Below are 26,477 nucleotides of genomic sequence, written 5' to 3' on the forward strand. Positions count from 1 at the left end.
TCTAAGCATTCAGAAAAAAAAAAAAAAGAAGTATCAGAAACCAAAAGCGGATCCATCACTGCTGAAGGAGATGCCATTGTAACGGATCCCTGAGTTTTGAGGGCAAGACCCCAGTGTGAAAGCGTGATGGAAGTGTTGTAGTCGGGGGAGGGTCCTGTGACGCTGTTGCTCAGGAGACGCCCTAGCAGAGGAAGGGCCTAATTGATTCGTCCTATGACATCTTGTTCGTCCACTTTGATGTGTACAGCACCTGAAGATAAATCCCAGGGTTTACTGACTCTTGCCTGTCTAAGCATGAAACAAATCCTGCTTCATCAATTGATCACTATATGAAAAATGTCCACCCATTAATCTTTTATTTATACTACCTGAAGTTGACGAAAGCTTTCACTGAAATACTTTTGATCTTTCTCGATGGTTCTTTTTCCTTGTATACTCGAAGGTGCATTGAGAATGAAAACATTTATGCAACTGTAAATCATATTATCACTATTTTTCGCTGTTGCAAAAGCTAAGAACTACCTCTCATTTAATGCGGCATTAAACAAGGGGTATACCGTCTATTTTCCCGTAGAGTGTTTCTCTTGGATTACACTTGAATAATGACTTCTAATAAACCTGTAAACTGGATAATCTGTAAGAATTAATATTAAATACCAATAAATCCACTGAAAAATGAATACAATACTGGAATCTCTTAATAAAAATGTTATTAAATAAATACCATAAATCCACTGAAAATGAATACTGGAGCATCTCTTAATAAATAAAAAATGTTATTAAATAAATACCAATAAATCCACTGAAAATGACATACAATACTGGAGCATCTCTTAATAAAAATGTTAGCCCACACAACACTGTATCTGTATTTTACACCTTGATGATTCAAGTTCTGACTATTGCTTATATTCTTATCAAAGAATAATACATTTGAGAGAAACAACTTTGATTATGCATCCCGGTTAAAAAGCAAGTCCTAGTAGCTACTATTATAATACTGTTTTACCCTTGGCATTTTGCACCTTGTTAATGAGCTCCAGTAAACAAGTAACATAATGCAAAACTATTTATACTGCAATAACTACGGATACTCCTGCCAACCAAGTGTGTCGGAAGCTGCAACTTGCCAAAGTATTTTAGAGGCTTGGCGGTACTCTAGGGCCAAAGGACTACAGCAATACTCACCGCCATGATAATGGCTGCATGTTGTAAGTTATCTTTGGGAAGAGTAAATACGCAGCGTGTCCTAATGACGGATCTTGCGTGACAGGCAGTTTTACAGGAGGTGGAGATCTCTCGCGGGCAATACGCTGACCTTCCACCCACAGACTTAGACGACAGACGACTCTTCTACTTGCTCTGAAAGACAAGAACAGAACAGTTGTTATCAAAAGATAAACAACTATTTCTAGCTGCCCTGGAAGCCCAAAAGATAAAACTGTCACTTCCAGTTGATTTTAAATATAGAAAGTCAAGCAAAGACTTCCATCTGATTTGATATACATAAGATAAGCAATTCAAACAGATCTGAAATATAAGGTGTAATTAAAAGTTACAAGAAGACAATCCATTAAACAGAAAAGCCATACCTGACTTGAATTTACAGATGCCATCTCCCATAAGGGACTTATACTACACTCAAAATGCCCCCAGGAAGTTCTTTGCTTTCTATTAAATCATCATTGTTTGTGATTCTGACGGATTCTCCTACAAGTCAAAACAGAAACTGATTTTCATCTCAAGGAAGATGAAGAAGTCACAGGTCGCCGAATTCAGTGAATGTCACTTCCGTACCCAATATTCACCTGAACTGCCTCCCTGTGACTTCTTTCTTATCACAGGATTAAGTTCCGGCTGAGGATTGCCACTCTGACACCGTGGAGGAGGCTCAGTTTGAAACACGAATGTTGCTTGACACACTTAGCGAATGGGGCTTCCTGGGAACTTTCCAAGAATGGAAGAGGTAGAAAATAGTATTTACTCATAATACCAACCATAGAAAAGCTCTTGATCGGCATTTATGGAGAAAATAAGCTCGAGCGGCTTCCCTCATCGGATTAGGGGACTAAGGTCATATTATGAAGAACTATAACAACAAACGTATTTAATAATAAATCTAACTTTATCGTGTTAAGGCCAAACTAATACGAAATAACTCAGTATATAATGAACACACCTATGTTGCGTCAGGGCCATATAAAGAACAATAACAACATTAACAATAAAAAAAAACCAACGCAATGTGTAACAAATCTAGCAATAACACACTGTGATGTGCCCTTAGCCCGTGGGAATTTTAAATATCGTATGAGCATGAATCCAGGAAAATTGTCACGTAACCCGGTTACATTTGTGACTGTTAATTAACGTCCAGAGTGGAAAACTAATCTTACTAATGGGTCACACTCTGAGCTTCAGGGCCACTGAAAAATGTCATAGTGTTCCTGTGTACGATGCTGACGTATACCCATACCAAGATACACGAGTGCGCACAAATTTGAGTAATTTAGTGTGTAACTTAACAAGCACACAAATACAGGAAGTGCTATTGCAGTTGTTTGTGGCAGCCATTCTGAAAAATATTCAATATGAACTTTGCTATCATTTATCTTCGCAGAGGAAAATGAAAATAATTCATTGAATGTCTAACCTCACAATGGAAAAACTCGGCGTTAGAGCGTCTATGATGATGATGGTACTGAAAAAATGAAACGAAACTGTCGTCTGTCTTATGATAAAGCCTCAGATCCTCGACAGGAAATTCAGTCCACATGTAATCATTGCCAGGAAGTTTATAATGTCTGCCTAAGGGGACTGGCTACGTGTGACCCATAGATGTTCTATGTAAACTTCTTTTCTGGGGATGCTCCTACGCTATAGCTGGGACTTAACGTTATATATGGGGAATAGGTAGAGGGAGGCGCTCTGTACACAAACTCCCATTAGACCTTAGAAACAAAAGTCTTCTACTTAATATATATACAGTATATATATATACATATATATATATATATATATATATATATATAATATACACATGCATATATACATATACATATGTATGTATATATACAGTGTTATATATTTGTACAGTATGTATGTATATATATATATATATATATATATATGTGTGAGTGAGTTTATGTGTGCATGGGCCTTTTCTGTTCTCATAAATGGGTGAGGTTGCAAGCCACAAGCCCCTTTCTTAACCCCAGAGCGCTCTAAATAACAGCCAGACTTCAGACACCTTCGTATCACTGCAGTAAAAAATGCGAGGTTTGATCCTTCAGTCTTCTGCTTTGAGCAGCTTTTCATCTTCTCCAGATTTAAATTCTTCAAGTTTTCGCATTCTTCTTCCTCATGCTCCCGCGGCTCTTCCATCTCAATTTCGAAAACGAAGAGCGTCATCTCCTTTGGAGAATTCATTAAGAAATCTAATTATTTTCCCTTTCTTCTTTTCTTACGAGAACCGAATTATATCTGGCTGTTTTCCTCGTCTCGATCCCCATTGCACACTTCCTTTGAAGAACAGAATTCGTAGTTTTACTCCGCGCAGTTTCCCGTGCGAACGAATACACACTTACGCACATAAATGGACAAACACAGCGTATATATGTGTGTGCATGAGTCCCTGTACATAATGAAAAAACCAGCAGTCTATTGAAAACTCGTGGACCCCAGAAGTTGATAGAAAAATTTTTTGAGGACAGAGTTCAGGGTACATATATATATATATATATATATATATATATATATATATATATATATATATATATATATATATATATATATATATATATATATATGTGTGTGTGTGTGTGTGTGTGTGTGTGTGTGTGTGTGTAGCTTTACAAAATGAGAAATTACTCGTAAAATATATTTTGCCTTTTTTTCTTTTTTAAATCTAATGAAAAGATGCCAGCAAACATACGCTTTTCTCTTATACGAATATTTTTTAAAGTGCCAATTCAGTTCAGTCTCTCTCTCTCTCTCTCTCTCTCTCTCTCTCTCTCTCTCTCTCTCTCTCTCTACAATTTGCTCACATTTGAATATTTTTTTAAAGGAAATCCAAAGTAACAATTTCCTTCTCTCTCTCCCTCTATCCTTCATACTAAACTGATCTTCGGACGCTATTTGCTGACTGATGAAAGGAACCCGAATCCCTCAATACATCAGAAATCGAGTTTGGACGTCGTATTTCTGGTAACCAAATGGAAGAGAGAGAGAGAGAGAGAGAGAGAGAGAGAGATCCCGTGCGTAGACGCAGCGTGGACAAGAGCCGTTATATACCTTACAGACACACCGCTCCTCACCTTCCCTTTGAATAGATTTGTGACCAAAACTTTCAGAATAGACTGAATATGAATTAAGTTCTGAATAGAAGAACGGTGCAGACTGTTCCTATTTTTCTATTTTCTACTTGGAATTTGGGGATCAGGTTTTCCTTTCATTTTTTCTTCCTCTTTTCTAGAGATGTGAATCTCACGAGCGACTGAAGTTTTTGTGGGTCCGTCATAACTTGAAGTACTTATGGCAACAAGCAAAACACATAAAAATGCACATAAGACGAGAGAGAGAGAGAGAGAGAGAGAGAGAGAGAGAGAGAGAGAGAGAGAGAATGTTCGTATTATCTACAAACGTTTATAAAGTCCTCGTACTCGTCGCTTGAATTTTTAGTTTTCTGTCAAAGAAAACTGCCGAGATGGCTATTTGTCTGTCCGTCCGCACTTTTCTGTCCGCCCTCAGATCTTAAAAACTACTGAGGCTAGAGGGCTGCAAATTGGTATGTTGATCATCCACCCCCCAATCAACAAACATACCAAATCGCAGCCCCCTAGCCTCAGTAGTTTTTATTTTATTTATAGGTGTCAACAACCCATGCCACCACCGGGCCGTGGCTGAAAGTTTCATGGGTCACGGCTGAGAGTTTCATGGGCCGTGGCTGAGAGTTTCGAACAGCATTATACGCTGTACAGAAAACTCGATGGGACCGAAGAAACTTCGGCGCATTTTTTACTTGTTATGGATTGTTTAGGCGTCTGACCCAAATGTATTCTCGCACAATTCGTTATGGAGTTTACGAAGGAACTAGCCCTTCCTCTTTACTGTATTTGTCGGCTGACTGCTGAACTCTACAATTACGAGTATCCAAAATATCGTTCACAGTGAAAAGTGACCACCCTCATTCTTCTAGTTACCAATCTATAACTTAAATCTCTACCACTACAGAAACTTAAAACTTAACTCGACTCTGGCTGTCTTGAACACCATTAATCCAACAATCTTGATTTGGATCACCTGTTTGTTTCTGTAGGGAAAGATTAAGTGAGGATATTTTTCCAAACCTCACTGATGTTGGTCAGCAGCTGCATGGGATTCTGGAGAATATTTTGTAGCTTCTTCTTATTCCCCTACAGCTTTTTCTAGTCTGGCATCATGCATGTTATCCATACATCTTTACTCTTATCCATAAATTTAGGCCTTTACGGTCAAACAATGTTACGTCTTTAGTGGACATCACAACGCCTGGTTCCTTTTCCACCGCTAGTGGTGTTTCTCAGGGTTCTCTTCTCAGTAACCTTCTCCAATCCACCTCTCCTCGTGTGCATGATTCACCCACCTAAATTTTTTCTCCCACTCACCTCCCGTCCATCTTCTGCTGGTCGCAAATAACCTCAAAATGCTATTTGTTCGTCTGCCAACTCTGATCTAGTGAACATAATATCTAACTGTGAGTTTTAAAACCTAGTCAAGTTCAGTTTTTTTTTGGGGGGATGCAAGATTCTTTGGGATGTAAGGTCCTTCTCTTCATTACTAAAGCTAAGCGTTGGGCTTCTCCTACCCAGGGTTGTAATATTAAATTATCTTTCGTCTTCCACCTCCATAAGACTGAATCAAAGTAATTTGACTGGTCAAGGACATCAACCCTAAGACTTCTCTTCATCTATCTTGTCTCTGCCTCTTCACTGAAGGCACTACTACAGCTAACGTTCCATCGGGCTCAAGAAAAGTCTCCCTCTTCACAAGCAGCCTCGTTACAACCATCAGAACACTTTTTCCCCTCATTTACAGCGGAAAAATCTATAATCCTTCGGTGGGCGTTTCCTTCCTTCTGCTTCCAAGCCTTGGAAATCACCAAGTCTTCTTTACTGAAACTTGAGAACTATGCTTTTTATATTTCAGAAAACATATACAATATATACTCTAGCTCTCCTAAACATTTAGCAGTAAGAAAAATATTTACGTAGTAAACTAGAAAAATAACTACCGGCAATTATCTTTGCACGTGGCCCCTAAGACTGCGTTTAAGTCCTTCATTCTCGAAATTTCTTACTGCTCCCGAAAGGCAATTCTGTCTTCTAACGGAAAGAGCTTCGGAAGGCGCTCTGACGGCGAGAAGCCCTAACGAAGACTTACTACCCTTACTTAAAGGTAAAACATGAGGCAAGTTGGCCCATGCTTTGAGCTTGATATAGTTTAAAGAAAAAGGGATGGAACTGAGCCTAATATACTTTTAAGAAAAAGAGAATGAATTTAATTGAGGAAAAAGAGAGCAACGAAAGAGATCAAGTGCAAACAAGTTTACCTCTCTCTCTCTCTCTCTCTCTCTCTCTCTCTCTCCTTCCTCTATAATAGATATGTATATATATATATATGTGTGTGTGTGTGTGTGTGTGCAGATGTGCCACAAGGAAAGAGAAACACTTGGTATGAATTCCGACCAGTTTTACCTTCAGTTTCCCAAGACATTTCCAAACTACGAGTGCAGGCGAAACCATTCAGGATTTATACCCAATATTTAAATTTTCCGTGTAGTACCACCTGAGCACATAAATCACATATTCTGGTGGTTTCAAGCATGCATATATATATATATATATATATATATATATATATATATATATATATATATATATATATATATATATATATATATATATATTATATATATATAAATAAATGAAAGAATAAGTTCGTGGCCAGTATTGCCGTGGCTTGTAATTCTCATGCAGCTTGGATGAGAGTTCAGACCGATTTTGGGATAAAACTTATTTTCTCATTTAAGTATTAGTTACATTAATGTTCTACATATCATGTGAAAAGTGACTTACAATATCCCACACATACACAGCTATATGTAAATCAGCAATCTGTCGTTTTCTCTAACAATTGTGGTTCAAGAGAAACCACACATACACACACACACACATATAAATATTCATCCTTCTCTACCTTTTTTCCTCGAGTGTCTAGCCTTGGAGAGTTTGCCAGGGTGAAACGCTCTCAGGTTCTTAGCTTTGAGAACTTCGAGAGTAAGGCTGACCTCGCCTTGGGACGACCCAGTTCCTGAGGGCACGAGGGTATCCGGGTAATCGCACCGAAGGCTGACCTCCACTTGACCTAGGTTCTCCGACAACTGTTAATAAAATTATTATTATTATTATTATTATTATTATTATTATTATTATTATTATTATTGCTAATAATACATTTCCTTAAAACTTGGTGGCTCTACGGGAAACAAGTTAAGTCACTACCGGGTTGACCCTGTAGCTAGTAAATTAAGAATTAAACTTAGATTCAAAAACGTTCAACAGTATCAATCAACTCGTATACTACACAGGAATTATTAGTATTATTTTCTTTTTCTATCACAGTCATCCTATTCGAATAGGTGGTTTTTATAGTGTGGGATTCCGGGTTGCATCCTACCACCTTAGGAGTCCATCACTTTTCTCACTATGTGCCCTGTCTCTAGTAGCACACTCTTCTCCATGAGTCCTGGAGCTACTTCAGCATCTAGTTATTCTAGATTCCTTTTCAGGTATCTTGGGATCGTGCCTAGTGTTCCTATGATTATGGGTACAATTCCACTGGCATATTCCATATCCTTCTTATTCCTATTTTCAGGCCTTGATACTCATCAATTTTTTCTCTTTCTCATCTACTCTGGTGTCCCATGGTATTGTGACATCAGTGAGTGATACTTTCCTCTTGATTTTGTCAATCAGCGTCACGTCACATCTGGTCTATTGGCACGTATCACCCTATCTGTTCCGATACCATAATCCCAGAGGATCTTTGCCTAATCATTTTCTATCACTCCCTCAGGTTGGTGTTCGTACCACTTACTACTGCAGGCTAGCTGGTGTTTCTTGCACAGATATAGTGTGAGCCTTCTGTGTAGCTGTGTAAGCAACTAATGTAGTGGAAATTTAACTGCAAGGAGGTCATCCACAATTCAGCCCTTAAAGTATGAATGCGGAAGTGACCCTTGGGTTTCTTTTTCTCTGCAGCCACCCACTGTTGCGCGAAACATCTTAATGTGGAAAAAATAATGGGCCTAATAATGTCAAAACACTATAAACTGGAATTAGCCACTCACTGACTAGGAGAGTGATAAATATCTATTCCTACCTCCAAGTGGTTGAGCAACGGCAAAATTGAAGGTGACGGAGTCTCCACAGGCTGTAAGAGGGCGTAGCCAAGGGCGGCATGTCTCCAGACCCGGCCGCACACCCACACGCCCACTTTAACCAAGCCCCTGCCCTTGCCCTTCAGATCCCTCGGCATTTTTACTGTGGCTTCCAACTGTGGATATAAAATAAGGAGATCTATTTGTTAATAATAATTAAGTGGTTTCACAAGCCTACTGAACCCTATGTTAGACACCTGCATGAAATGTCACTGTATAAGAAGTAAAAATTGGAGTAAGATACAGTTCACGAATTTGGGCAGCTACAGGTAGGAAAGAGCATAAGGGAACAGAAGGAACGTCAAAAGCAGAAAGTCATGCAGTTAAGGACCTTAGAAGGGATGAGAGATATCCTATATATAACTTTTAATCTGTAATAAAATTGCGGTGCAACCCCACAGGATAAAGAGGGGCTGAAATTTTAAGACTTTTGATTTATATTAGCGAACGTTAAAATAAACTGTAGTTTAAGGAGATACACTGATTTGCAGTATGCGCCTCTGTGACTCAATGCTGCTGAAATCAGACAGCTAATGCCTGTTGGAAGTTTCTCTGTGGTTATTTATGGATAAGAGTAATTTATGGATAAGACTACTAGACATAGTGGTCACCTAACCAAGCACTGGCCAGACCCAGCTGACGCATTAGAACCAACTACAAGAGCAACAACTACAATGGGTAAAAAAGGTATGATTTCGCCGCACAATTATCATAAAACAAATAAACAAAAATGGTCTCAATTACGCAGATACGACTGTAAATCGATTATGCAATTATCAGCGATAATCAATCATTTCCCGCAACTTCAGGTGCTTCGAAGCCGCATAAAAGCCGGTAATAATGAAACTTTAAACACTCATGATAATAAACTGTAACATCTGAAGGTTAACCCAATAATTGTTTCTCCATTAAGAAAGTTTTTTGTTGAGCATACGTCCTTGACAAAGGTGAAATTTTTATTTTACTACACACTGCTGAAACTAATTTATAGCTCTCTCCATTTGCCTGGGTATTTGGAATATATAAACGTAATATAAAGCTTGTTTGCAGAGCCTACATTTCTAAGGAAATACTCAGCTTCTATGCAGAATATACAGGTATCTTGAAGAACTATAAATATTTCCTCATCGAAGGACCAACAAGCTAAACTCAGTTCCTAATCCCCTTAAGCCGTTATTCTCCACTCGTATATACCAAACAAAAACCTGACCACGAACTTCTTTGTTGTACTGAAATACTTGATCTTCCTTTGTTAATTTTGCTGTCGTGGAGACTCCGATTCATCGAACGCATCAGAATACAGCAAGAGGGCATTCATACTGCTAGCACAAAATGACTTTGTTTGAGCTCTCAAGTTTATAGAAAAAAAAGGTTAATCAACAATCGATCTCATTAACATGAATAGAACCTTAACGAAATCTGGAAAATTACATCAAAATAATAATGAAGGATATTGGTAACCGGGGCACTTCAAGGCTCAATGCACCTTATACTTCAAAGCAGATTTTCATGTTCCGTTTCTTTAATGTGTTTTCTCTTCATAGCAGGTAATAGTTGTATTACTATTTTTACCTTACAACAACCACACCAACTGCTACCACTATGGCTGTTTGTATTACAGCTAATACCATTCTCCTAACTCTTAAGCTAATATGTATTACAGCAGTTATTATCGTCCTTGATACTATTACTAATCTTTTGACTATTATTACTTACACCACTAGTGGTAGTAGTAGCACTCCAAAAATCTTTAATAATCAATGATCTTTGACAGAAGAAAACAAAATGAATATCGAGGGGTCAAAACTCAACGAAGGTATTTTGATAAAAAAAAAAATGTGATCAGACTCTAAACAAACAAAACATACGAATCTCCTTACCGTGACTGTGATGTTTGGGCCGTGGGCGTGAGGTAGAACAAGCCACCGTGGGCGGCCTCCTGGCTCTATGGCCACCTCTAACATCAGCCCACCGGGGCCACCTACCCATGGTAGGCCAGAGAGCGCAAAAATAACCACTTTGACCCTGTTAAGGAAGATGCCAGAGGAGTCTTATTTCATACTTTAATTGTTTAATCCAATGTCTTTTCTTGTCGATTCTCTAATGTAGTTTATTCTTTACTTCTTTCTCTTTTTTCTTTAACGGGTTAGTTTCTTTAATGGAGCTCAGATGCAGAGTTAAAAAAATTACAAAAATACCACAATTCTGAATTTGTTCACATCAAAGTTCTTCATTAAAACTAAGTAAAACCACACGCTCTCTAAATCGGAGAAAAACTAACAACAAAAAAGAAAATAGAAAAGAAAAATTGCTCGTAGCCACGTGAATTAATGTTACGCATATTCTCAAAAGAAAAAAACCTCTTGCCATTTCTCTTGCTTTGAGAGCACTCTCTCGGTTAATGAGCTCAAATTAAAATTAACAAGCGAAAAGACAAAATCAAGATACAAAAATCATCAAAAGAAACTAACATAATCTCACGGGCGCATCAGTCAATACGATGTACCTTCTATATCGCATCTTGTTCTAACACACTTTAAGTAAATTTGGGGACAATAAATAAAACTCTTTTAAAAATTAGCCATCTCACCATCTTCCCTGCTTTGAGAGCACTCTCACGGTTAATGAGCCGAAACATTCACGAGCTGGGTTGCTCACGCCCCCACTTGCCGGCCGGAGACAGGTGACATCAGGAACGTCCTCTTCTTGTTCTTTCGTCGCCTCCTGCTGCGTGCTCAGGGTTTCCACGTCGTCTGCAAAATTAATTTTAGAAATAATAAATAAATAAATCAACCGGCTACAACTTAATGTTGGAATTTAATCGCCTCGACGTTAGATGACAGAGGGGTGAATGAAGAAATTAAAAATAAATAAATGAAGACAGTAAACAAAATCAACTATAAATGTATTTATTCGAGACTGACTTGTGATTTCGGATAAGCAAATATGTCAATAAATTAAAAATGCATTAAGAATTAAATAAACAAAACTACCCGTAAATGTAGAGTCCAACTCGAAGAAACAAATACTATCTTATAAGGGTTCCATTAACCAATTAACCAATCATTTAGTAAGTAAATTTAATTTGGGTATGACGCACTTTTCAACACTGACGAAGTTTTTATGAAGAGTCAATGTACGTTGTGTGAGCCTCATATCCTACATCAACTGCAAGTCTATTGCGATATCTAGTTGTGGTAACTGGAAATTCATGATTACTGTTTTATTTCAAATAACCAGACGTTATTTGCAATAAAACAGCATATACACACATACATATATACATATATATGTATATATATATATATATATATATATATATATATATATATGTATATATATGTATGTATGTATAAACACACCTACACACACATATAAATATATATATATATATATATATATATATATACATATATATATATATATACATGTGTGTGTGCATGTATGTATGTATTCCGGTGTATCTAATTTCCCTTGGGTATAAGTTAGTCCCAAGATACAGTAAATCCGACATCAAGAACTACTCTCCTTCCTCCCACCCCTCAACACTGCTCCTCACCCATTCTTCAAATCCTATATATCTTTGCCATAAGATAGCTTCTCTCTCTCTCTCTCTCTCTCTCTCTCTCTCTCTCTCTCTCTCTATTTGTCTCTTAAACGATATTTGTGGATTATACATACATACATACACACACACACACACACATATATATATATATATATATATATATATATATATATATATATATATATATATATATATATATACATATATATATACTTATATAAACTTGACTATTATGGACAGGAGAAACTCAAAAACGATCTCATAATTTTTATGCATTACAAAAGTAAAACCGTGAATCGTGACGAAAGTAATGAAAAGAATTACTTGTCAATGTACCTGATAAAACACTGAATGGGATTTGTTATCCTCCAGCAAGCCGTTTTATTCAGTGAGAAATCCCTCCACATCAAACAAAAGAAAAACCAATGTAACGTTCATCCTTCAACCGCCGAATCAAGGATGACGCCTTGTACAGAATCAGTTTAGTAAAAGACGCTTTGTATCCAGCCTCTTTCACTATTGGCCCTTCATGAGTACGCAGAATGAAAATACCTTGGTCCGAAGTTTTGAACAGTACGTAACATCATTTTTCGTCGGAATTGGTACCCTAGTACCAGTCGTAAACCCCTCAGGCTACATACAGGTAAGGAACTCGCAAGAATGTTCCACAAATCGACTCCACATCCACTCCTTTGAAGTTTCTGGTTTAGTTGCAAGGTGCAATTGCCAGACGATGAATGCATTCCTCTTATTACACATTCCATAATCGCATGATAAACTATTTTGAAACAAACAATGACATTTCATTTCCATTATTTAAGATATTTAAGGGTTTTAAACTGCATTAACAGTTTTCATACGTCATAAAAATAAAGAAAAACTAAGTACATAAGTAAAAACATCTAAGCAAATCCAAAGTTGGCAAGTTACGCATACCTGTACTGTAATGTGTGACGGTTCACAAGTATGTCTGTATGCATATATACATCATACAAGATACATACAGACGGTGGGAAAGAGGGATTGGAATGTAAGGGTTTGAATAACCAGGAAGCGAAGAAGTGCGCTTAATACAGAGGTGAGTGGCACAGGGGTGCAGGTAAGTTTCGTGTGCGAGCGTTTATGAACACAAACGTTGCGTTAGTCCACTGCGGAAGCTTGCTTAGTATGTTACTGATCATTTGTTTTTCCCACACTATGAATGAATAATAATATTAGTGAAAATAATATAAAAAATATATATAAAACATAGTGCACACTGCTTCATTACTTCATTTCTTATAAGGACAGTCGACTTACTCAATGTTAAGATAAAGAACAACTTACTGAGAAAACAGTCGCCAACCAGAGAGAGGAAATTGGTAGGTCACCTCAAACACTTCTGGGTTAGCTGAGGCCAATAATTCTGCGCTTATGGGATCTCTCAGGGTAATTTTTTTAACAATTCACGTGTTCAGCAAACCAAAATAACGTGCTTGGAGCTCATAAGACACTACTGTGTGATATATGCAGTGCATCCGAACAAAAAGCAACTGAATGACAGATAAGTGAAAGAGAAAGACTGACAAAGGAAGTCATCATAATTACCTTGACTATAAAAAGCAGGAGCCCGACCAGACTTCGGAGAGTGGGTAGCGACCTTCATCAAGTTTGTGAGACTTGCTCTCATATGGGCCCAACTTCCCGAGTGTAATTTTGGGGTTGAGGGCGTGCTAGCTGGGGAATCTCCCGAGGGTGTAGGGGTTGAGGAACGCCTTCTTTGGGCGGGATGGATAGCCAGTGCTAGATGGGTCGGGCGAGGGCGCTTGGTAGTTCCCCCTAAATTAGGGCTCTCGGCTAAGTTGTGGGTGAACTTCTGAGTAACCATGGGGCTGGAGGAAGCAGACCAGCTTTCCAGGGAACCATTGGCTGGAACGGACGGGAGACTTCGAGGGGTGGGGACCGGAGGTAACACAGGCCAACTTGGCTTGGAGGAGGAGGAGGCGTTTCCTGTCACAAAAGGTCAAGTGGGAGGAAAAGTTTATTTTTGACATATTTTCAGGGATGGATTGAATCTCTGAAGCTTGCGTCCAAAGTTTTGTAAAACAAAATAAAAACATACATACTGGGAATTACTAAAAACAGATATTTTACCAACAACTTACACTGAGATGTAGAATTTTGTAAATTTCCGAAAAAAATGTTGTAAAATGTACGAATGTCAACAGTATTTCCAAAGAAAAACAAAAAAGGTCACTACCGCTTTCATACTATGACTGCCATAATGTGGATGAACCTCCTATGTCGAAAACTTTTACAACAATAGCTGCTCCATGTACCTACAGAGAAGGCTCACCACCAACGTACCTTACATCCCCTACAAATACCGCCTTCTTTCGCTTCCTGGATACTGTAGCGTAGCCTCTCCGTTCAAATACTTCACCTGTTCAACCCTTTCTAGGTCATTGCCTCCTCCTTCTTCCCAAACTACCAAATTATGCATTCTTTAGTGAACCCATGGTCCTCCATTTTTTCATATGACCAGAGCATCTCAAAACACACTAATAACCTTTTTTACCGCTTTACGAATCTCTACATTTGTGACCCTTTCAATCCTTCCTACACCTTATATACAATGTAAAAAACTCATCTAAATAACTTCAGTCTTCTTTATTTTCGTTCATACCTAACATCAACGCTTCACTTTCATAAAGGAGAGTTGACTTAACAATCCCATTACACATTCCAGCTTCAGATTCCATAAACACTCCAATCCTCTTCCAGATGTTTTGTAAACACCCAGCTAGCTACTATGTATGTAACTCGCCTCTTCTCTCATCCTACCATCGTCCACTACATTTACTCCCAAATGCCTGTACAAAATAACTGCATTAATTTTCACCATGCACGCTACCATTTATTGCTCTATCTCCCTGGTTCCCATGTGCCCTCATAAACACAAGCTTGCTCACATTTCCTTTGAACTCTCTTGCAAACAATCACTTCCAAATTTTTCTCTAGCTTTTGCAGTTTGTCTTCACTATCTCATATCAATACTGTATCATATGCAAAATATCAGCTATCCCATCTACAATCCACTGACGACTAATTTTCTTATCACAAAACTTTCCAGGCTCATCTGTCCTTTCTGTGACCTCTTGCATCATTGTATCCACAAATACTGTATAATAAATAACAACGGAGACATAAGAAACCCTCGTCTCAGACGCACTTCCATACCAAACCAGTCACTCTGACGCACACATATCGTAAAGCGCGCCACATTTTCATCATAAAAACTTTTAACGGCTCTTCAAAAATTACCTTCTACACTATCTACACCATATCCACAACAATCTCCTAACTATTACTTTATCAATTTCACCATGAAATATTACTAGCTACGTGTTCATCAGATATAACCTTTTCCCTATACTATGAAACTTTTCACATAACTGTCATAATAAACGTTTAAATAAAGACCCTCGTCCTTGTCTATCTATCTATTTCTAGAGGCACATACTTGATATTCCCTAAGGTCATTCTTACAAGGTTAATGTGACTTTGCCACGAGAGCTTGTAGGCCAAAGCCGGTTCCAAGTCCTGGTAAGAGAGGAGGGTTAAACGCATGGTTAACTTTGCAGTCATTACTAACAAATGTTTTTTATACATTTTTATAAAGTCTCACATTCTACCATTGATATGTTATTGTGGACCTTATACAAAGTTACTCCTGTTCTCGGCATTGAGAATTCTACACACGAATGTTCTGTTGTTGAAACGTGTAACAATCTCATAGGGTTTGGATGAAGGCGGCAACGTTGCTAGGGGTCAATGTATTTCTATGGAAGTAGAAATTACTCGGGAATCTGTGATGACGCTTTTAATTGGGATCAGTTCTTTTACAAACTTAAAAGTAAAGCGTACAACTAAAAACTAAAAAAAATCGTAAATCGCAGGGATAGAGAAATGAAAAGAATATGAACAGTATAAAGAAATGCAACCAAGTAAAAGGACTTGAACAAATATACGCATAAATGAATACCCAGTGCATAGGTTAACTGATAGAATTGAAGAACTTAATCAAAACGACCGGTAAAAAATATACTGATAAAAGTTAAGGATATCAACGGCGAGGCAGAGCTAAGTATTCAGCTTATGATTAACATTTAAGCCAATATAAAAAAAAAAGAACTTCAGACACCTCTATCTCTCTTTCTCTCTTTTTCTCTCATTACGTATGGGGAAAAGATATGATTAAAAATCCCAGATGAATGAGATGAATTAATCACAGCCTCATCAGCCATGCAATGAAAATGAAGGTAATTAACATAATGAGATAGTGAGGGAACCACAAAAGTTGAAATGATGAAAACAGAACTATTATATCCAATTCTGAATTTTCTGGTCCTCTTAGTAAAAAAAAAAATAAGTAAAAAATTAGTTACGGAAACAAGATCTCAGCTCGGGACAATTTTACAGGAATCTGAAGACAATCCACTGAGCTGTTTTGCTGGATCGTGGAGTAATTTCTTACTCGTTTTGTTGTGGAGGGAGGGAAGTACAGTGACATTGGTGGTGCTTCGGACCTTTCTTTCCCGCATCATGTCATTTCTATAACCTAGATTCGTAGTTCCCAAGTTATTCAGGGTCAGAATCTGGAGAGTAATAATAATAATAATAATAATAATAATAATAATAATAATAATAATAATAATAATAATAATAATAATAATAATAATAATATTGAAAAGGAGGGTCTACTACCTTCATAATAATAATAATAATAATAATAATAATAATAATAATAATAATAATAATAATAATACATTAGCAAAATATCATAACGTCTTGCAGATTGTACCGTTGGAAATGAAATATAAAAATTATAGTTGTCATTTTACCCGAGTAAAACCGATTTTCTTCTTTTAATTTACAACTTATGAGAACAAAAAATGAGATCTATTTTTTCATTTCAACTGCATCTTCGGTGAAGCAAACTGAAATGAGAGAGAGAGAGAGAGAGAGAGAGAGAGAGAGAGAGAGAGAGAGAGAGAGAGAGAGAGAGGGAAAAAACAGTATTGCAAAAGCGACCTATTAACCCCAATGAAAGTCAGTAAGTCACTGTCGAAGGGGAATTACAGGAGTGAGGGGGTGGAGGAGGTGGTGGGAGAGAGAGGAAAGAGATAGTAAAGGAGGAGGAGGAGGAGGATAGGGGCTAGGTCTCTGGAATGAGGATGAAGCAAAGAAATGAGGGTATGATGGATGGAAAGAGAAAGGAAGAGAAAGAGCGAAATATAAAAGAATAAGAAAGGGAAGAAGCGAAAGCAATTACCATAGGACAAAAAACAAACATAACAGATAAATACAAAAAAAAAACACAATAAAAGGACACAGAAAAAAATGATAAAAAACTAAAACGAGGAGAAACAAGGGGAAAAGAAAATTAAAGAAACGAGATGACGGGGACGTGACTTCTAATTGAGATAATGAAAACTCAGGTGATGATGATCATGACGCTGAAGACGATGATGTTAACAACGGCCTTATTGCTTTGCATGGGGGTCAACCTACTTAATGCTAGAGGGAGATACAGGCAACGATTTATTGATCGGCGTTACTTTCGCTTCTGGCCCTTCGTTCGGGGTGGAAGGGGTTGTTGGGGGGGATATAAGGGGAGGATAAGGGGACGTGAGTATCGTCGCTATATCATTGAGGGGTTAAAATAATTACCGGATGCCTTTAGGATTTGTATAGATGTTATTAATATCGATTACCATGAAAGTTTCAAGTTATTTTACTAGTAGGGGCTTTTTAATTTATACGTATGCTTACATCCATATATGTACATATATATTTGTGTCCATATATACAGTATATGTGTGTACATATATATATATATATATATATATATATATATATATATATATATATATATATATATATGTGTGTGTGTGTGTATGTGTGTTTATGTGTATGTATATGTGTAGCTGCCTTTGCCTGAGTGATTTTTTTTTATTTTTCTTTAGAATTAGAACATGAGCATTGCTCCAGTCGCAGAAAAAGAAGATAAAATGCATACTGATTCTACATGAGGATAATCATTGAAGCTTCCGAGATAACTACTGACATCTTACCCTATTAACGGTGTTCATCACCTCAGCAGAGCGAGGATGAGTGCTAGGGGTTATTTTCCATTAACCTATGGGACTTCTTTTAATCTAACCTGGTCGCAGCTGGGAGGAGGGGGGAATCTTGTAAGTGAATAAAATCAGCAAATGTTAAATCAAAATACTGTGGAGCACACACACACACACACATTACACACACACACACACACACACACATATATATATATATATATATATATATATATATATATATATATATATATATATATATATATATATATATATATATGTGTGTGTGTGTGTGTGTGTGTGTGTGTATATATATATATATATATATATATATATATATATATACATACATATGTATGTCTTTTGAGTGATAATCACTGATGTTTTTCATAGATGTAATATGATGACCACTTCCTCTGATATATCTTTAGATCCAAAATGAAAAATATTCCTCTTCGAACATTCATTTTTCCCAACATCTTATTTCATGACAAAAACGCAAATGACATTTACGTATGCAAAGTGCCGTGCCAAATTGGCTTCTGAAAAATGTATTTGGGTTAAGTGCTCTTTCTCCGGTGTGCCTTTTAATGACGAGAATCATGGTATAACCAAGAGTAGGAAATAATAAATAAATAAATACTGACTATAAATTAATATAAAGTGTGATAATAGTAATGAGGAAAATAATTTCACTACACACAAAAGATGTTATTAAACCCCCAGACAATGGCATCGAAAGGGCTACCTCACAGTTAATTTCCAAAGCATAACTTCGTCACATGACCAACCAATCGTCCACGAATTTAACTAAACCCTAAACGACAAGAAAACCATAAGTGACAGTTTTGAAGAGAACCTTGTAAAGTAGACGGAGGGAGGGGGATGGTTACTTTCTACGGTGTGCCATGTGCCAGCTCTGTATGTCCTGAAGGATTTGCAGTCCTGCTCTCCTAACTGCACTGTTTAGTCTTTTACTTTTCATCCGTTCCCTCTGGTCCGCTCCCATCCAGCTTATCAACTTCTCTAAATTTATCTTCCTCCGATTTTCACCCCTTGCTTAACGTCAATCCTTCAAGCCAATCATATGAAACGAATAAAATGTCTTACCCATCTCGCTGGATCCGTCCGAGTCCCAGTTTTCGAAGGGGTTTTTGCTGTCGAAGGAGGAGCTGATGCGACTGGCAGTACTGGGCTGCGGCACCTGGCAGCCCTTGGGCGAGGAACGGTGAGGGCGGTGGTGGTGGTGGACCTTGGAGAAGGGCTTCTCAAGCACTCCTGACGATTCCTTCGCTAGTGATTCAGTTGAAGCCACGCTGGAAGGAAAAAATGCATATATGACTAATACTGTTAGGATGGTGAGTTACCTCTGGGTTTTCTGGATGATTTGAGCTTGTTTAATTTTAACACACACACGCACACTTATACATACATACACACACACACACACACACACACACACACACATATATATATATATATATATATATATATATATATATATATATATATATATATATATATATATACATATACACACACATACAATACATAGACATACACGCTTTTCCATTTGGAAGGACACGCCAGAAGGGTTCAGAATGCATAGACATTCACTTAATGAGAGCGGTGTCTAAATGGGGTAACTCCTGTATTAATTTACTCATGGTGTGAGGTCGTATTCTACTGTCCAGTCCTAGAACTGCATCCATCGTATTTACATAGTGATAGACTCTGTACCACATAATTTTTTTCTTCCCTTTTCAGTGGGTTTTCTCTTATGTAGTACTAAGGATTGTTCTCAATTTCTATAGTAATTATTTTTTCCTCTTTTCTGACTTCACCGTTTTCTTCTCACTTCCGACTTTTTTTCAAATTAATTACTCAAAAGAAAAGTCCAACTTAGTCAAGTAATTCCAAAACAAAAGGAACTCATGCTGTTCGTCCTCAGACTGATAATATTCTGGCATCACACACCCTTAATTCTAACTGCTCCCTTTCACTTCACGCTGTCACACTGTCGGGCTCCGTTATGACCCACTATTGCTCATAAAGAATCATAGAAACTGTTGCAAGTTCGTGGCGTTGCGTTTGTTAATGAGGTCGCTAGCCCCACGCTCATGGCCACACAGTCACGGGAGTTTATGTATATAGCATCCACTAGCGGTGACCTATCCAAGCACCGACGAGACCCAGCGCTGCTGAACCGATCGGCGGTGTTGATTTATAGCGCGTATGGCAATATCTGGCGTTCGTATGAGGTCACCCATCCCAGCACCTACCAACATAGATGATCAGAAGACCACCTGTGTAATAAACGTGTTTCTGACATCACTGTAGTTTTAACTTCATCCGACATTACTTCATAATGCATATATATATATATATATATATATATATATATATATATATATATATATATATATATATATATATATATATATATACACATACACACATACATATACATACATAATATATATATATATATATATATATATATATATATATATATATATATATATATATATATGTATATACAGCACTGCATTGTATCAAAGTAATTCTAAAAATCCTGACTTCCGGCATCGCACTGGCTATGGCACGATCGTTACTAAAGATAAAACCAAAGCAACAATGGCAACTGAACTGGCCTACTCATATTTATGACCAGTTTAGTCCCACGGACTCATTTGTCAAGTATTTTTCCTGCCTGAGTATTTACACAAAAGCCAGTTAGGTAATTACAAGCAGTAAATTTGCTTTTATTTAGAGGTATTGAGACTACAAACTAATCTGACAAGCCGTGTTAATTGCAGAATTTAATCAATATTATATATATAAATATTTAAAGGAAATTTTGCTTTAATCAAGATACAATATATATATATATATATATATATATATATATATATATATATATATATATATATGTGTGTGTGTGTGTGTGTGTGTGTTAATATAAATCTGTGTGTAAATATATGTATGTATATACATATACACACAAATATATATATATATATATATATATATATATATATATATATATATATATATATATATACACACACATATATGTATATGTATATGTGTATTTCCCGTGAGGAAATGGTGACGAGACCTATATTCAAAAAATAACAGAAAAGTTATAAAAACAAAACAAAAACTATACCTAGAGAAGAATTCTGTTTCGAGGAAGACAGTTCACAAAAAAACGAGAGTAAAAACAATAAGAATTGCCGAAAGGAAAATCTAGCGTCATCATGTGAATGAACATAACAAAGGTGAATATGAACAAAGGCGCTAAGACAATTTATGCATTGTTCGAATGTGCCGGGGCCATGAACAATTGAGCGTGTTTGTGTTGGTGTGAGAGTGTGTGTGTATATACATATATGTATGATTCATTCTCTAAAACACTTGCGCGAGTTAAAAGTGGTCAATGTTACTGCACCTCCTCCGTCACTAACAGATTACTACCAAAGGATTCATCTTATTTAAGTCGTAAAGGAACAACAACTACTTCTCTGCAGCATTATCGATGTTGGAATAGAATGGAATATAAAGTTTAGGACAAAGGCCAAGCACTGGGACCTATGAGGTCATTCGGCGTTGAAAGGGAAATTGAGAGTAAAATGGTTTGAAAGGTTAACAGGAGGAAACCCTCGCAGCTGCATATGAAACCATTGCTATGAGAGGGTGGAAAGTAGGATGGATGATAGAGAATATGAATGGAGGTACAGTAAAAGGAATGAAAGTGGGTATAGCTGATCATCGATGTTAATACCAATAACAACAACTGCAGTAGCAACAATAATAAGAGCGCTCGGAAACCACAAACCTCCGCCAAAGCTGAGCAATCCATCATCCAAAAGCCAATCTGCCAAAGGTGACACCCTGTTTCTCTCATAATTGTAACACTTGTTGACATTCACAAAGTAATAATTAAATTTCGTTATCAAGATCTACGTTAATGGCGCGGAGGGTTTCGGTTGCTCAAGCCCGGATCATTTGAACCACGGCTAAGCGATCTCAGGCCAAAAAAGTTCCTTCTCCCCAAAACTTACATTCTTATCTCTCCCAGAATTTAATCACTTCTTGCCAGTCACGAGGCTGACAAACAAACGAACAAATCGAACTTTAAACATAACCTCTTTATCAGAAGCAAAGCACAGCCCAAGGGGTGATGTTACTGCATTGTGAGCTGGCTTACTAAACAACATATGCTCTTGTCTGTTTCGTACAACAACAATGCTAGGAATAACAAGGATGGTTATCATAACAATAGTAACCCTGAGTCAGAAACAGCAATCTTCATGATTCGTTATCATTATTCCGAGCATTTTGTGACTGCTCATGGCCTCCCATCCAACAGTCAGACTGGAACACTTTTATGAATACCCTTTTTTTTTAGAATTTCATTCGTACCTACACGAAGGTGGAAAAACTTTAATTCATCAGAGTATTCTGCTACAAATCAAAATCGAAAAGCATCCTCAGAGCTGTTTATATCATTCTCAGAATTTGCGCATCAATATCAACAAAAGCAGCAGTTTTCTATGAACCTCTGAACAGCCGGGAGTCGTGCTCTGGGTTCAGACAACAGAGGAACGAACAGACAGGGCTACTGCTATTTAATGACTTTTTTAAACTGGAGTTGCAACAACTACGGTCGTCGACGCCTACGGAAAGATGAAAAGGACTAATAATAATAATAATAATAATAATAATAATAATAATAATAATAATAATAATAATAATAACAACAACCAACGTATGATAACCAATAACATGAATAAAATGTGCAGCATACAAAGACCCTCAAAAGTAATCTATAGCCTTAATACTCTACTTTTTATGTCTTTATCTTTAATAATGAAATAATGTTAATAGACTTTCACAGAAAGCTCCATCTGATCAGAATGGCTAAAACTGAAACGCAGATGCCACAGAAACTACGAGTAGAAAAGGGTATATTTATGAAACCATTAATGAAAATTATTAATCAGGCCGAGTGCACCTTCGAGTAAAACCCCAAGACTACGGAGGGCTATAGTTTTTGCCAGCACAAGCTCTTGCTCCTGCAACAACTCGTAACGGCGGGCTGTACATAGTCTACAGCTGGGCGCAGTTTGTGGCACTGGCCAAATGGGTACCATTGGTAACCTATTGGAATGTCTCAGCTGTCACAAATAACGACTCAGATACTCCACTCAGATACTGATTTCAAAGCGAAACTAAAAGGAAGGGAAATTGAAAGAGAGTGGTTTATATTCTTGACTGTCCTTTCAAACTGTCCCGAGGCGTACATCTAGACCAAGTCACTGACAACTGTCAACGCATTTAAAACCATAATGTATGGATTTCTGAGAGATTGTCTGGTAAATTCCCAATGCCTGTGTTAATAAAAGCATAATGAGTTAAGGTCTATATCTTTGATAGTTTGACTGAATTAATATTACACAACTGGCACTACACAAACCAGAAATCCTAAAATGTTAATTAATCTACATAAGATGTTACAGAGGAATACTAAACAGCCTACCAGATAACTTCGGGTAATCATGGTAAGTCGAATGGAATGGAAAACCTTAATTTTTTCAAATGTTGGGTCCGAATTTGCACCAACTATTTAAAATAAAGTTCTACTGAACAATGGCATAATTTCTTTTTCTCTCTCTTCCACGATCTACTGGATTTATATTTTAGAATAATCAAGAATAATTTCTCATTTTCTATCGTTCATTTTTTTTTTATGTAAGGAAATGAGGCATTAGATGTATGGAAATGAGGCATTAGACATCTCCTCCCTGTTACATATTTGCTAAATTTCAAGTGTCTCCAACCATTCATAGTCTTTCATTCTTGACCTACTCAACCAATCTTAAGGAAGCGTATTCCCTCTATTCTCCCTCCTCAAGGATATTTACAACCTTCTTCCAGATGTACATGCATCCACTTAACTCCTCTCTAATGCTACGTGTATCCACTTAATTTCTCCTTTTGTAATTCTACATGTGTCCACTTGACTTCTTTCTGAAGTTTAACGTTCACTTAACTTCTTTCTATTGCTACATGTATCCACCCAATTTCTCTTTGGTAACGTTATTTGCATCCACTTAACTCCTCCTTCTTAATGCTACATATATCCACTTAATTCTTCTTAATGGTAAGTGTATCAACTAAACTTCCTATTAAATTTCTTCAGTTCCTACTCATGAAGATGTACTGTATCATTTATTTAACCTAGTTTTCTATTTCTTTTATTTCAACTTTATCAAAAGTTTGTACCCGCTTAACCTGGTAACTGGCTGAGTATCCCTCCTTCCCAAATCTTTAAATCTGAGTATTAACTCTATCTGAGAACGACATTCCTTGTGTATCCCATTTTAACCCTTCACTTCCGTCTTTGAGATTCATCACCCACCAATTCATGTTGTATACCTCGTCTATATTACCCCTATATAGTGTATTTTCTTCTCATTCCATTTTCAAGCCATTCCTTTAACTATATTCCTCTAATATTTGTAGTTCTTTTCTGTCAGTGTGACCCACGAATCTCATTTCATCTCACTTTTTATTGCATTCCCGACCACTCACCGCGATATCTTCCTGTGCGTGACGACGGGGTTGGTGAGAATGGGATGCTTGGGCCGAGGACACAGACAACCGCAGAATCGCCGAAGGAACCTCATAAAGGCGCCTCCCCTTCCCCTGCCGGAACCTGAAGAAGAGGAGGACGAATTGTCTCCCCATTTCTTCTTTTTCTTCTTGAGGTCGTCGTCGAAGGGATTGTAGCCTTTTCCGTGGCGTTTCTTGGTCGCTAGGTCCTTCATTTTCATGACACCGGACATAAGCTTGGCAGCGGGCACGGGGCCCTTTACCAAGGGCGTCAGTTTCTTCAACTTAGAGCCGCCGGGTACCGGACATTGCATAAGGAAGGGTGAGCTATGAGCCACCAGTAATTGCGTTGCTCTTGGGGATGGTGAAGGTTATCTCTAAGAAAAAAAAAATTACTCTAGTACTAACTGTTCTGGGGACACTTTTCCACAGTGTTAAACAACTGACAATAATACTATATATGAAAAGAAAGGTACTAAGGAAAGTTGCACAGGAGATATCTCGAGAAGGGCTTTTCATATCTGAAAACAGACTTTGTGTTTTTATGACGATAATCCTGTCTACTATAAAATGCTGAGTGATTTAGAAAACTCAAAAAAGTAAGGAAAAGGACGCACTCTGCTAACTGCCCCCTCATGTCGAATTCAAAATACATCTATAACATTACAGAAAAAAACTAAAAGTAGCAAAGAAAAAAAAATAATAAAATAAAATCGAAAAATAACAAAAATAATGTTCATCTACAGAAGGAGGCCAAGCAAATAACTCCCAACATTCACAAGAATAACTGGAGAGCACTGAAGTACAAGTCATAAATTTTATAATTCCTGGCCAGTGAATTATTACATCTTGCAGCAGCCAGCTGGTTCTGCGTACATAATGATTCTTTGACTTTCGCTAAAAGGTTTTTTCTTAGAAACAGGTCACTAGCATTGATTTTCACAAATAACGATATCACTGTCATCATTTATTGTACTGACATTCTAATTAACAGATAATAAATAAAAATTAAGGAATTAAAAAAGACTTAATAAAAATAACAAACACAAAAACACTCTCGTTTTCACAAACGATAAGGTCCCAGCGATTATGGGGTCACGCTTTGACCTCCTTTCGGAAATCAGAATTGATCTTCATCCTTTCCCGTTATTTAAAAAAAAAATATGTATATATGCGGGCGCACAATTTGTACAAGACCTCCTCAGCAAGGTCTATCTGACGTAAATAATCTTATCAAAACACAGCCAAAATCTCACATAACACCCACACATACACACGAGCCGGCGACACTATACGTAGCTGTAGCCTACCGATTCTGACGGTACGTAAGGCTGACTAACGCAGGTAAAGTGTGAATACCTCTATCACAGGCGTTCGCTTTGATCGGTCTGATCAAGCTCTTTGAACACGCATACGTAAAACACATAGACAAATACCTCATTTAATCTACATTTAAAGACAACATGTAACTGTAAAACCCATATAAAATCGAACATTTGAAAAAATTACTACACGGATAGGCCATAACGGAATACGTAACTTGTGAAGCCGAAGTCGGTGCCATAATGCAACCATCGAGAGGTGGGGATTTACACACACCTGTGCGCAACAAGTGGGCGTCTACAGATGTGCACCTGAAAAATCAGCTGTGTACACGCAAAAATGAAAATAAAACCTTAGATACCAGCGG

At 37.3% G+C, this 26,477-nt stretch overlaps 1 pseudogene; it reads right to left on the minus strand.

The window, feature by feature from the left end:
* Positions 1 to 26,131, minus strand: part of LOC136847564 (uncharacterized) — a 40,212-nt pseudogene extending 14,081 nt beyond the window's left edge.
* Between the last annotated feature and the right edge of the window lie 346 nt (positions 26,132 to 26,477).

Source organism: Macrobrachium rosenbergii, chromosome 17 (genome assembly GCF_040412425.1).
Source record: "Macrobrachium rosenbergii isolate ZJJX-2024 chromosome 17, ASM4041242v1, whole genome shotgun sequence".
Taxonomy (NCBI): domain Eukaryota; kingdom Metazoa; phylum Arthropoda; class Malacostraca; order Decapoda; family Palaemonidae; genus Macrobrachium; species Macrobrachium rosenbergii.